Source organism: Eulemur rufifrons, chromosome 4 (genome assembly GCF_041146395.1).
Source record: "Eulemur rufifrons isolate Redbay chromosome 4, OSU_ERuf_1, whole genome shotgun sequence".
Classification (NCBI taxonomy): Eukaryota; Metazoa; Chordata; class Mammalia; order Primates; family Lemuridae; genus Eulemur; species Eulemur rufifrons.
The window spans coordinates 6,808,495-6,820,034 of record NC_090986.1 but is presented as its reverse complement, the minus strand read 5'-3'; the positions used below and the strand labels follow the sequence as shown (position 1 = coordinate 6,820,034).

Genomic DNA, 11,540 nt, shown 5'->3' with positions numbered 1-11,540 from the left:
AAGCGGACAGCGGGCCCTTCGCGAGGCGTGCTGGGAGTCGTAGTCTCTTACCCGCTCTCAGCCCTTTGGTTGCAGGGCAGCACAACCATACTCCCAGCGTGCCCTGGGCTCGGGGACGGTGCTCAGGTCTAGAGGGAGTGGTAGGGAGGTGCGCGCCTCACCGGGCGTGCTGGAACGTGTGTTCTCTTGACCGCTCCCAGTTAGTTTGTCTCAGGCTACAGGACAACAATCTCAGCACCCACCAGGCTCCAGGGCAGTGCGCCACCGTGGGGAACGGGGCAGGGCGAAGCACTTCTCGTCAGGCCTGCTGGGAGTTGTAGTCTCTTAAGCTCTCCCAGCCTTTTGCTTGCCTGGCTGCAGAACTATAATCCCAGTATGCATCGTGCTCAGGGGCGGTGCGCAGCCTTGGCGACAAGGACAGGAAATGTGTGCGCCTCGCTTGGCATGCTGGGAGTTGTAGTGTGTTAACAACTACCAGCCTGTTGGTTGTAGGACTGCAGAAATACAATCCCAGCATGCACCGGGCTCCGAGGCAATGCGCAGGCATGGAGGGAGAGGGCGGGTGGTGAGCGCCCCGCCATTCCCGAAATCTGGCTGCCGGCTCATTGCCACCAGCTCTGGACACAAGTGAGTCCGAAGAAGGACCCGAGGGGCAGGGTCTTTCCAGAGCATGCGCCTCCTCCAGCCCATGGAGCCGCCTGCTTTTCCTAAATTGCTGTGGGAACTGGCCTGATGCTTGAGACACTGTAAATTGTGCCGTTGCTCCCTAGTTTCTCCGCCCGGAGCACCAATTGGAATGCTTTTAAAAGAAATCCTCCACCTGAACAGCCTATAAACAACTTCAGAGCTTTGCTGGGGGTGACGTGGGCTATGCCTTTGTGGAAATGTCAGCTTCACTGGTGCCTTGTACGTAATTCACTAAACTGAAACTGCCTGCTCAATTTGCCTTGCTTTCTTTTAGTCAGAGAATATAATTCATGTTTTAAACATTTATTTATGGGGGTTATTATTTGATTTATGGAGGAATTAATTTTAGCACTGGTAAAGACACTTATGAAGAAGCTGGACTCCAAGACATCCATTTAGTAAATATTACGCTTGCTCCATTAGTGTCTAGCAAGTCAGTATGGCCATAACAATTTAAATTTAAACGTTTGTATTACTTCTACCCTCTCTGTTCAGAAAAAGTATGACTTTTTTGTGTTTTTGAAACTTCTGACTGGAGGGGTTTTCAGTTGGGCTTTAGAGAGGATAAGACGTTGCTGCTGTGTCTGTTTCTCTTCAGCTATTAGCTGTATCTGATAAAGACCATGGAACTGGACATGGTCCATTTGAGGTGCTATATATAATATACAGTATATTTTTTATATCTATCTCATAGGGCCAACAATTCAAAGTTATGAATTCAAGATGGGGGTCTAAAATTTTGATTCTTAAAAAAGAAGTTTCTTTAGTAGCCTTAATTCTTTATAATTTCTATACAAATCTACCCATGGGTAAAGAGATGTGATTCTGCTAACGGTGTCTGGTTTGGACATCAACACTGAAGGCTGCCACATCCATAGGTAGATTACAGTTGACCTCCTGAGGACCTCTGCCCTTGGTCTTTGACCTAGAAAAAATATGAATTTAAAACATTTGGTGGTATTATATCTCAATGCTAGAAATACCCATTAAAAGGAGAGTTTGATTCGGTGAACCAAAGGGAGTGTAAACAGAGCAAAATATTTTTTACTGTCTGTCAGATTTCAAAAAATTCATATTCTTTTTAATACAACACTTTTTCACAATGCAATCTGTATGTATATGAATAAAATATTTATTCCTCTTTCCATTTTTAAGTTGTTTCCAATGATTTGATGAGATTATCCTTTAACCTGGATGCTAAGAAGTGTAAAAGAACATTTTGGTTCATCAAAGAAAATAATTTTCTTTAAAATACTTTAACACGCTGAAATGAAAAGCACTGAGGTGTGTTTGAATGGAATTCTGTAACCTACAGCTGGAACTCTGATCTTCAGCATTCACCTCCATGTATCTTTAGTGTTTCATTGTCATTCCCTCCTTCTGGTCAGGGAATTGTCTGTTCCTGGAATCATAGGATATAACTGAATTGTACATGGTAAAGGAAATTTGGTGTTGTATTTTTTGATTTTCAGAGGAAAAGCCAGCAATATCTCCAGATGCTGACAAGCTTGTAGTACTTACAGAGAACAGTTCACAAGGCCAACCAGGGGCCCAAGGACCAACCCTGTCCAAGTCCTTAGGAGAGACTCTGCGGTAGACCCTGGGCCAGAACTGGGAGGAACATGTTTCTTCAGGTATGTCACTTCTATATTTCCCTTCATTGTCCTTAAGTGACTATATCAGCTATTCCGGCCCATCACACTGTGTCTTGAGCAAAGTAGATTTGTGGACAGGCCTGTGCCCATGATTCCTTCTTCACAAGAGTAAAAATGACTTCACACTCTGAGTGTGACCCTGCCTTGCTCTCCTATTTGCTCCTTTACAATTCATGCACAGAGTAGTAGTACTGAGGAGCTCTGCTGCTGGCCTTGTCCAGAATGGGCATGGTCCCTGAGGAGAGGGGAAGTCAAGAGCCAGAGGTCCAGGGAGAGGATCTGGGTGGCCTAACCCAGCCCAAACAGTGTCTGTTCTCCTGAGCTCTTCCCTGTGCACCAGGCAATCTCCCAATCCCAGGACCATCTCAGCCTGGCCCTTCCACCTTGCTCTGAGGTTCTGCTCTGGGATCCCCCACAAGTGAAATCTATTGAGGATGCCCAAGACCTGGGATGAGTTCTTGTATCTTCTGTGGTCATCCCCACCCATGTCTTCTGTCTTTCTCCTGACAGATTTCTGCTCCCCAGCAGCAGAGGTTGACCTCTGCTGACTCTGAACCAGGCCCTGAACTTAAAGACAATTTGAACTTTGATCCATATTGCACATTTCCGTATACTCATGACGCCTTCCCTTCCCCAAACCCACTGTCATGAAGATAAAATGTGAGATTGAATGAGATGACCCTCATTTCTTTCATCCTGGTGGCAGCAGCTTGGGTGGGAGCCAGAATTACAGAAAAACAATGAGGCGCTGTGTGGGGCTCAGCTTCCTGGGTGACTGGAGTTCTGCCCTCCTTCTCTCCCTTCTCTCTCATTTATTCTTAGTGTGCCAAGACTCCTGGATCATCATGGGGCATTTGCAGATTCAGAGATGACAGGCTTGGAATCCTACCTTCAGTACTTTCTAGTTGGGGGACCATCATCCTTTAATTTCATGTTGCCTCATCCCTCCTATTAAATATGAGCTGAAGTTACTTTATTCAATAGCCAGTTTGAGGAGAATATCTTGTGTATGTGTACATAGCATGGTCCCTCTGTCCCTTAGATCTGCTTCTTCACATTTCTTGGGAGAAGTTTATCAATATGAATTTATTTCTCTTCTTTGTAGATCCCAACTTACTCTTGTCGTTCTCTTGAAAAAAATTTGTTATTACACACATGCATGACCATATTTGTGAATAACTTAACAGTTACTAATAAGTTGAAATAATTAGGATTGCAGAGCTCTGACAAATGTGACTTTCCCTTGGAGAATCTGAGCTTTGTGGGAACTGAATTGGTTTTCTGGTCACTAGAGGGCACCCTTGAACCTGATCTAAAATAAACATTGGCCAAGATGAGGCCCATCTGTCTTGAGTATAAACTCTCAGGGAGGGGGATGGCTAGGACCCACTAGGATTAGTAATCCACCCATAGGATAGAGACAGGTGTGGGCACAGGCACATCTGCATGGACTTGAGTGTTGTCACCTTGGCTCAGAGGCCCTTCCCCTCTGGTCATTCCCAGTGCAGGTGGAGGCATTGGTGCCCTGAAGGCCACTTAACCTGGGCTCCAGGTTCCAGCCCCTGCCAGGTCTTTCAGAAGCCTCCTTCTGGGCCATCCACAGCCTGGGTTCCCCTCTCTTAACTGGGAAGTGAGTCTTGTCCTGTGACTAGAGGCTGGATACCATCCCCCTCACCACCCCCTAATCCAGCCACCAGGATCCAGGACAACTCCCTGCTGTCAGATTGTATGAAGCATCTGAGGACTCAGAACTGAATGTGATTCTGCTCTGCTACAGGCTCAGACCTTCATGATTCACAAAAAATGGCCACCTCTTCCCAGAGACCTGGGACGTGACCCAGGTCTGTTGAGTAGGGGAGAGGGGGTCTTGATAGAATGATTGAGCAGGGCTCTTTGCTAAACCTGGATTTTACAAAAAAGTGCACAGATGGGCCTAGTAGAAGATTCAGGAGCCTGAGGCAAGTTTGGTCGAGCAGTGGATCTTTGCCACGTCTTAACCATTTCTAAGTGTGTGCAGCTCAGCTCTGTGGAGTCTCTTCAGATTGCTGTGAAATCAGCTTCTGGCAGCCACCATTCTACTTTCCATTTCTAAATGGATTTGATTCCTCGTAGAAGTGAAATCATACAATATTTGTCCTTTTGTGACTGGCTTATATTATTCATACTGTCCTCAAGGTTCATTTGTGCTGTCGCATATGTCAGAATTTCTTCGCTCTTTAAGCTTTACATTTTACCACAATTTCAAGTTTATAAAAAGGAACTTGGTAGCATGGGAAAGTCAACTGATCAGTCATTCTGTTTTAAAAGCTTACAGTGGAAACTTACAAAGCCATACAAAGAAATGGAGCATTGATACATGCAAAAACATGAGGGAGCCTGGAAAACATTCTACTAAGTGAGAGAAGACAGACACAAAAAGCCGCCTACTATAGATTCTATTTCTACGAAATATCTAGTTAGGTAGATCCTAGAGAAAGAAAGCTGATTGGTGGTTGCCAGAGGATGAGGGAAGGCCCAATGTGTATTGACTGTAATATTTAATGGGTTGGGGTGTCTCTTTCCCAGGTGATGGAAATGTTCTGAATTAGAAAATGGTGATGAACACAAAACTTCATTAATAGAGTGAAAAAACCAGTGAATTGACACTGCTAAAAGGGAGAATTTTTATGTTATGTGTATCATGTGTCAAAAATGTATGGAGGAGAGAGAGACGTAGATGCAGAGTGTTAACATGAGGGCACAGGTATTATTCACTCACCCCTGTGGGTATAAATCACAGTCACCCAAATGAGAACAGAGTTTATGGGGAGCTTGCTATATATTGCAAGACAGTCGCCTCCATCAGCACCACCAGCACAGCCCCTGTTGCTTGCCTCTGGCAGAGGCAAGGGTGGAGGAGAGGGTGAGCTGTGTGTGGGAGGAAGGGGAAGGGAGGTCCAGATCGGAGGGTGTTGGCTGCTTGTGGAAGCTAAAGGTGGGCTGCCTAGAGAGGAACATTCTAGTGGGTGAGGAGGGGCCATATTTGGCTCTCCTCCCCTCTATTGTTCCTAAGTTGGAAGGGTGGATAAAAATGAGGACTGCATCAGTGCAGTCCTGACCATTTGGGCCCTGTGGCTGTAGAGGTGTCAGGGGGTCAGGCTCTCTGAGCTGGCTGCTGCAGAGGGGTTGGGTCAGGACCTCACCAGGCCTGGGGAAGATTCAGAACATTCCATGGCCAGGAAAGTCTCCTTAGTCATCTTCACCCTTTTATAGAGAGAGAAACTTTATTCAGTGTCTTTGTAGCAACAATAACAACAAGAGCAACAGCTGCTGTTGCTGCTACTTATATAATCTTTATATTCATATTAATATTTTTAAAAATTTAATTATTTAGTTTTGAGACAGGGTCTCACTTTGTTGCCTGTGCTAGAGTGCAGTGGTGTCATCATAGATCACAGCAACCTCAAATTCCTGGCCTCAAGCGATCCTCCTGCCTCAGCCTCCAAAAGTGCTAGCATTATAGGTGTGAGCCACAGTGCCTGGCCATATTAATACATGTATGTATATAATTATGATATTTACATTTATAAATAAATGTACTAAAACTGTAATAATTATTCCTATATTTCTAATAATATAAAAATAATTATTACTACTAATACCACTGGTATAAACCTCAGGACTTCTTCCCACACCCAATAACCCATGCCAGACACAGCACCCCTCACCTGGCACGGAAGATCCATCTCAGTTGTCAATTTCCAGCTTCTGGTCCTCCCTCCCCCAACCCCCACTGCCACCATCTGCTCCTGTCACCCCACCCCACCATGGGGGGGGAGTCTGGTCCACTCAAGCCATCAGGTGGACCTTGCTGGAACACACAAAAGCAGCCTGGAAATGCTCTTCCTGAAGGCCAGACCAGGGACATCTGCCAGGGCATGGGACGGACGGACACACACACACACACACACACCAATGCACACCCTCCGTGAGCCTCCTGCCAGACTCGAAAATCTCCCTGCTGGGCCCTGGGGAGGCTCGAGGAGGATTTAGAACTTTCCCCAGAAAGAAACCCTCTTTCCTGTCTTCAGTCAAATGGACACACATGGCGGCTAAAGAAACTTCACTCCATGCTTTCATTTTTATATTTGTATTTTTTATGTTTTTCATTTTAAACAAGTTTATATAAACAACCAGACAGGAGACAGTGTGGACAGGTTGCAGCCAGCAGGCAAGAGACAGTAGACACTGGGCAGCCCTGGAAGCCTCCCGTCAGCCTCCAGCATATGCCACGGGGCAGATGAAGACATGGGACACACTGGCAGTCTGTGGTTCCCTCCACCCCTAAACTTTGATGCAGCCTAGGAAGAGAGAAGAGGACTAAAGAAGAGACTGGCACTGGAGAGACTGTGATAGGGAGGGGAGAGGAAAACTCCCCAAAGGACAAGGGTGGGGTGGGGCGGGGCGGGGCCAGTTGCTTCCGACATGCTTTTCTGGAGCCAGGGCTTGGGGAGAGGAGGAAGCTCAGCCTGGCAGCCGGCTGGCTGCTGGGGCTGGCGGGAACATGAGGAAGGTGTGCCCACTGCAGGCAGAGTCTCCCTAAAACAGGTCAAGGGTTGGACAGGGGCATAATATGTGCCATCCTCACTAGGGTGTGTGCAGGGTATGGTGACTCATGCAAGGGGAGGTCAGTTTTCACAGGCTGGAGGAACTGTTCTATCACCTCTTCAGCTCTGGGGAGAAAAGTACCTTTTAGAAGATTGCCCCACAGTTTGTAGGGACTTCAGTGACAGGGGTATAAATGCACTTTTTGGTTCAAGCCTCTGGTGGCTCACACCTGTTTCTATGGCCATGTCTCTTGAGAATGGCACCAAAACTTCCTTTCCAAATCTTTTCCATCCTGCAGAGGGGCAAATATTGTCATCTGTGTGCAGGGGAAGTGGCCTCAGAACTAGGACACAAAGGTCTCCTATTTCTTGCTTTGTCCCTGGATGATCCCTCAATCCCTGAAGTGAAGATGTGGAGTGGACACTCTGCTTTTCTGTTGCCTTTGCAGAGAGGCTGAGAGTGGCCAGGAGCAGGTGTCCTTGGAGCTCCCAGCCCTGCTGACCTCTCCAGGTGAGCATTCACTCTCTGTGTCCACCTTGCAGTTCTGTGGGCTGGTGGGGAGGGGGCGAGACAAGAGGCCCTCCTGGGTGGGCACCTGATCTCTTGGTAACGCCCAGACATGGGACTCATCCACTAGAGGGTCCCATAGGCATCTGCCCGTCTTCTCCCCAGCTCTTTCCAGTTAAGATACTGATCACACTTGAAAAAAATCAAGACAAGCTAGTCCTTCTGGTAGCTTCCAGAGAGCTCCGACTTTCTTGTGGGGGCTCAGAATCAAGGTCTGAGGACGTGGGGGCCTGTGAGATTCCTCCTCATGGATGGAGTGGCCCCGGACTCTCACCCAGTCACTGGGGGCTAGGGAGCCGGACCCCCCAATCAGTGCACCCCTTCCCCTCCAGTGGAAAGTGCAGAGAGCCCTTGGCTGAGCTCTGTCTGCACCACAGAGTCCTTTAGAGCCCCCTCATCCTCCCTCCTGCTCCCCTGCACTTTGGGAGACCCCGTCCGGATCATGCCCTGCACTGCTCACTACAGTTCTCCTTGGCCAAGACCTTGCATTCCCAGAAGAGGATGCTCCACTTCTCCCTGGCCGCCTGCCCTTCTGGCAATCACAGGGGTTTAGGGGTTTGGGGTGGGAGCAGACGCAAAGTCCGCCTCAAATCCTTGGGGAAGGAGAGGCTGATTGGGCGGCTTTCCCTGCCGGCTGCACCCTGGAGGTGCTGCCACTGGAATTCCTGCCAACTCTGGACCTGGCCAAGGAACCAGCAGTAACCACAGTGCCCTTTCTTTGCCCTCCCAGAGCCTGCCCTTTTGCAGCTGCTGGCACCCCTGAAGCAACATGACATTCTTGGTCGCAGACAGTGGCTAGGCCCAGGACCAGGTGACCCCAGAGAGGACCATGCAGCAGTCACACTCACTCACTCAGAAGATGAAGTTAAATCCGAAAAGAAGGGATTTGGTGCACTTGGTGCCTCCTTTGACTTGCATGGTGCAGCTAGACCGTCCTGGGCCAGACTAGTGTGGGATGGGGTTGCGCAGCGGGGACAACGGTACCAGCGCTGGACAGAGGTGCTGGCAGCTGAGGAATGGCCACTGGCCGCACTTTTAAAAAATGTCACTCCTTATGGCCCTCAAAACGTAGTGGTGCTCACATGATCTGAAAAGCGGACCCACACCTCTCGCCCAATCCAGTTTCCAGCCCTGTGTCCCAACCCTCCCTCCCATGAAGCCTGCCCTTTCCCCTAGAAGCTTTGTTTTTGTAGATCTCAAAAGACAACTTCAAGGCATATTCTACTGTTTGGCTAAATTGCAGAAGGAGTAAATGTCTTCTCAGTAAATCTGTATGTCACTTGCTTTCAGAGTAAGAGGTTGTTTCAGCCACAGTAGCTCAATTTAATCTCTGCTGAAAATCATATATGGCCTACAAATACCAAAAATGGATAAAAATTATTTGCTGACTAGTAGAGTGTATCATATACATTTTCAAATTTTTCCTATGATGAGAAATAAAAAATGTTAATATAATGTTGAGGCTTGCTTTCCTAAATTCTTATGTATTTATTTTTTTGAGACAGAGTCTCACTCTGTTACACAGGTTAGAGTGCCGTGGCGTCAGCCTAGCTCACAGCAACCTCGAACTCCTTGGCTCAAGCCATCCTCCTGCTTCAGCCTCCTGAGTAGCTGGGACTACAGGCCCATGACGCCTGGCTAATATTTTCTATTTTTAGCAGAGGCGCGGTCTTACTCTTGCTTAGGCTGGTCTGGAACTCCTGAGCTCAAGTGATCCTCCCACCTCGGCCTCCCAGAGTGCTGGGATTACAGGCGTGAGGCACCAAGCCTGGCAGCTTTCCTAAATTCAAGCCCTCAGCCATTTCTCCAGATTATTCCAAGTCCTTCCAAGATGCATTAGAATAATCTCCTGAAGGAGATTTTTTCCCAAAGGTGAAGAGTGCTAGATAGATAAGAATCTCAAAGGAATCCTGCTTCTATTACAGAAGAATCGCTCTCCAAAACCTCAAAGGCCTAGGGAAGCTGCGTGTGTACTGTTGACTATGGAGCTGCATTGGCTTTGGAGTGAGGCAAAGTTGATCCTGAGTCCCAGCCCAGCTGCTTAGTAGCTGTGTGTCTTTGGACAAGTTCCTTGACTTAGATCAGTTTATGTAAACCTTATTTGCAAGAAAAGGCATAATGATGCTAATTTTAAAATGGCTGCAGTTTTTCATCCCTTCTTCTATTCATGCCTTTTGCAATGTGCTTTTGCAGTTGTTTCCATTGAGAGACAGAATCTGTTTCCCAAACCTTGGATCTGGCTAGCCTAAGTAGCTCTGGCTAATAGAAAGTTGTGAATGCGAGTTCTATTAGTTTGGGGCATAGGCTCAAAAGACTTTTAATGCTTCTGCTTTTTCTTTCAGCACCCTGCCATCTCCATGAGAACAAGCCCATGTTAGCCTGCTGGAGGATGAGATAGCACAGGGAGGGGAACCAAGTTGCCTCGGTGGACACTCAGCCCAACCCCAGAAGCAGAGCAACCTATCAACCAAGAGCTTACCACACATGCCTGAAGCACCCCAGCTGAGACCAGAAGAATGGCCCAGCTGAGCCCAGCCTTAATGGCTCACCAGCTCAATTATGAGCTAAATTTTGGGGTGGTTTGTTATGCAGCAATAGCTAGGTAACACCCAGTGCTAATAGGATGCCGAGATTCAATGGCAGGTTGACTATTGGTTACCTAGCAAACTGTAGGGATGCTTATAGATACTGTATTTTCTTCCCTGTATTTAAAGTTGGATCTCTTGTTAGATGATGTTAAGTAATAAAGAAATGCATGTGGACATAGATGCATGTAATTGGTGCTTAAACTTACACAGCCCCCCACACCACAGGAAGAAACAGACAAACACTGCCTGACCATTAGAGCCAGGGCCAAACTGCAGGATAAGGTTACCTATAATCTATTCCCTCCACATAGAAACTGTGGAGGTCAAGGCTCTGGACAGATTTGAAGACATGGAGTGTCCTCCTCCTGGGGCCTCATGTCCTTTGTTCACTGTCTGATCTCTGGAAAAGGGGTGACCTCCTACCAAGCAGCAGGTGAGCAGCAGTGGTCTACTTGTGGGCACTTCCTGATTGCAGCCCTCTGCTCTCTCAGGACACCCTCTCTCCCACCTTTGGGCCTGAGGACAGATGTTGATAGGAAAAGGTGTTCCCTCTCCTCTGGCAGAAAAGTGCAGGTTCAGGCTCTTCACCTCCCTGAGGTCAGGGGAATCAGAGCCCTCAGAGCTGCATGCACTTCATTATGACAGATCCTGGCTATGTTTACATGTCTTCAGCTTTAGATGATACTGCCAAAGAGTTTTCCAAAATGTTTGTACCAATTTTCACACCCACCTATAGCGTATGGGTTTCCTGGTGTACCCACATCCTTGACAATGCTTGGTATTTTCTGTCATTTTCACTTTAGTCTACTGATTTCTATATGATTATATAAGAAATTCTTTACATTAATTACCACAAAAGTTGAAGGATCATTTCTTTCACAACTTTTTTTTTTAGTCATTGAAAAACCTTTTTTTTTGAAGACACTTGTTTTATTTTGCTCATCTTCACATTGTTTTAGGTACTTTTTCTTATTGATTTGTAATAGTTCTTTATATATTCTTCATAGGAGTCTTTTCTTAGTTTAACTCTTTGTTTTACTCTGTTGCTGCCTCTGTCTCTTACTCTGTCTTTCTCTGACATTTGATGAGAAGTTCTTAATTTTAATATAATCTCATTTGTTATTTTCCCTGGTATATTAAGTATCTTTTGTTGTATTTAAGGAATCTTTTCCTATTTTAAGACCACAGAGATGTTCTTTGTTTTCTGTTAAAGACATCATGACTTAGATTTTAAATTTGTTGTTTTGCCACCCATTCAAAATTGTTTGTTATCTGGGTAGTGATTTAATTTTTTTTAAAAGTAAGCTTAAAAAATTGATTTTTTTCTGAAAATCTTGTTTTATGATTCTTTTTATTTGTTGTTACCTGTTATTGCCTCATTCAAGTTAACATCACCTCACTCTTGGAGCTTATTTCCTGTGAAGACTGTGTAATTTTCTTTTTTTTTTTTTGCATC

General features: G+C 46.3%; 1 long non-coding RNA gene across 1 annotated transcript; it reads left to right on the top strand.

Annotated features, from left to right (window-relative positions):
* Window positions 1-569: 569 nt before the first annotated feature.
* On the top strand, window positions 570-7,439 carry LOC138382550 (uncharacterized). The gene is made up of 3 exons (XR_011233458.1): window positions 570-627; window positions 2,160-2,321; window positions 7,378-7,439. It is a non-coding gene; the product is annotated as an uncharacterized lncRNA (long non-coding RNA).
* Window positions 7,440-11,540: the final 4,101 nt, after the last annotated feature.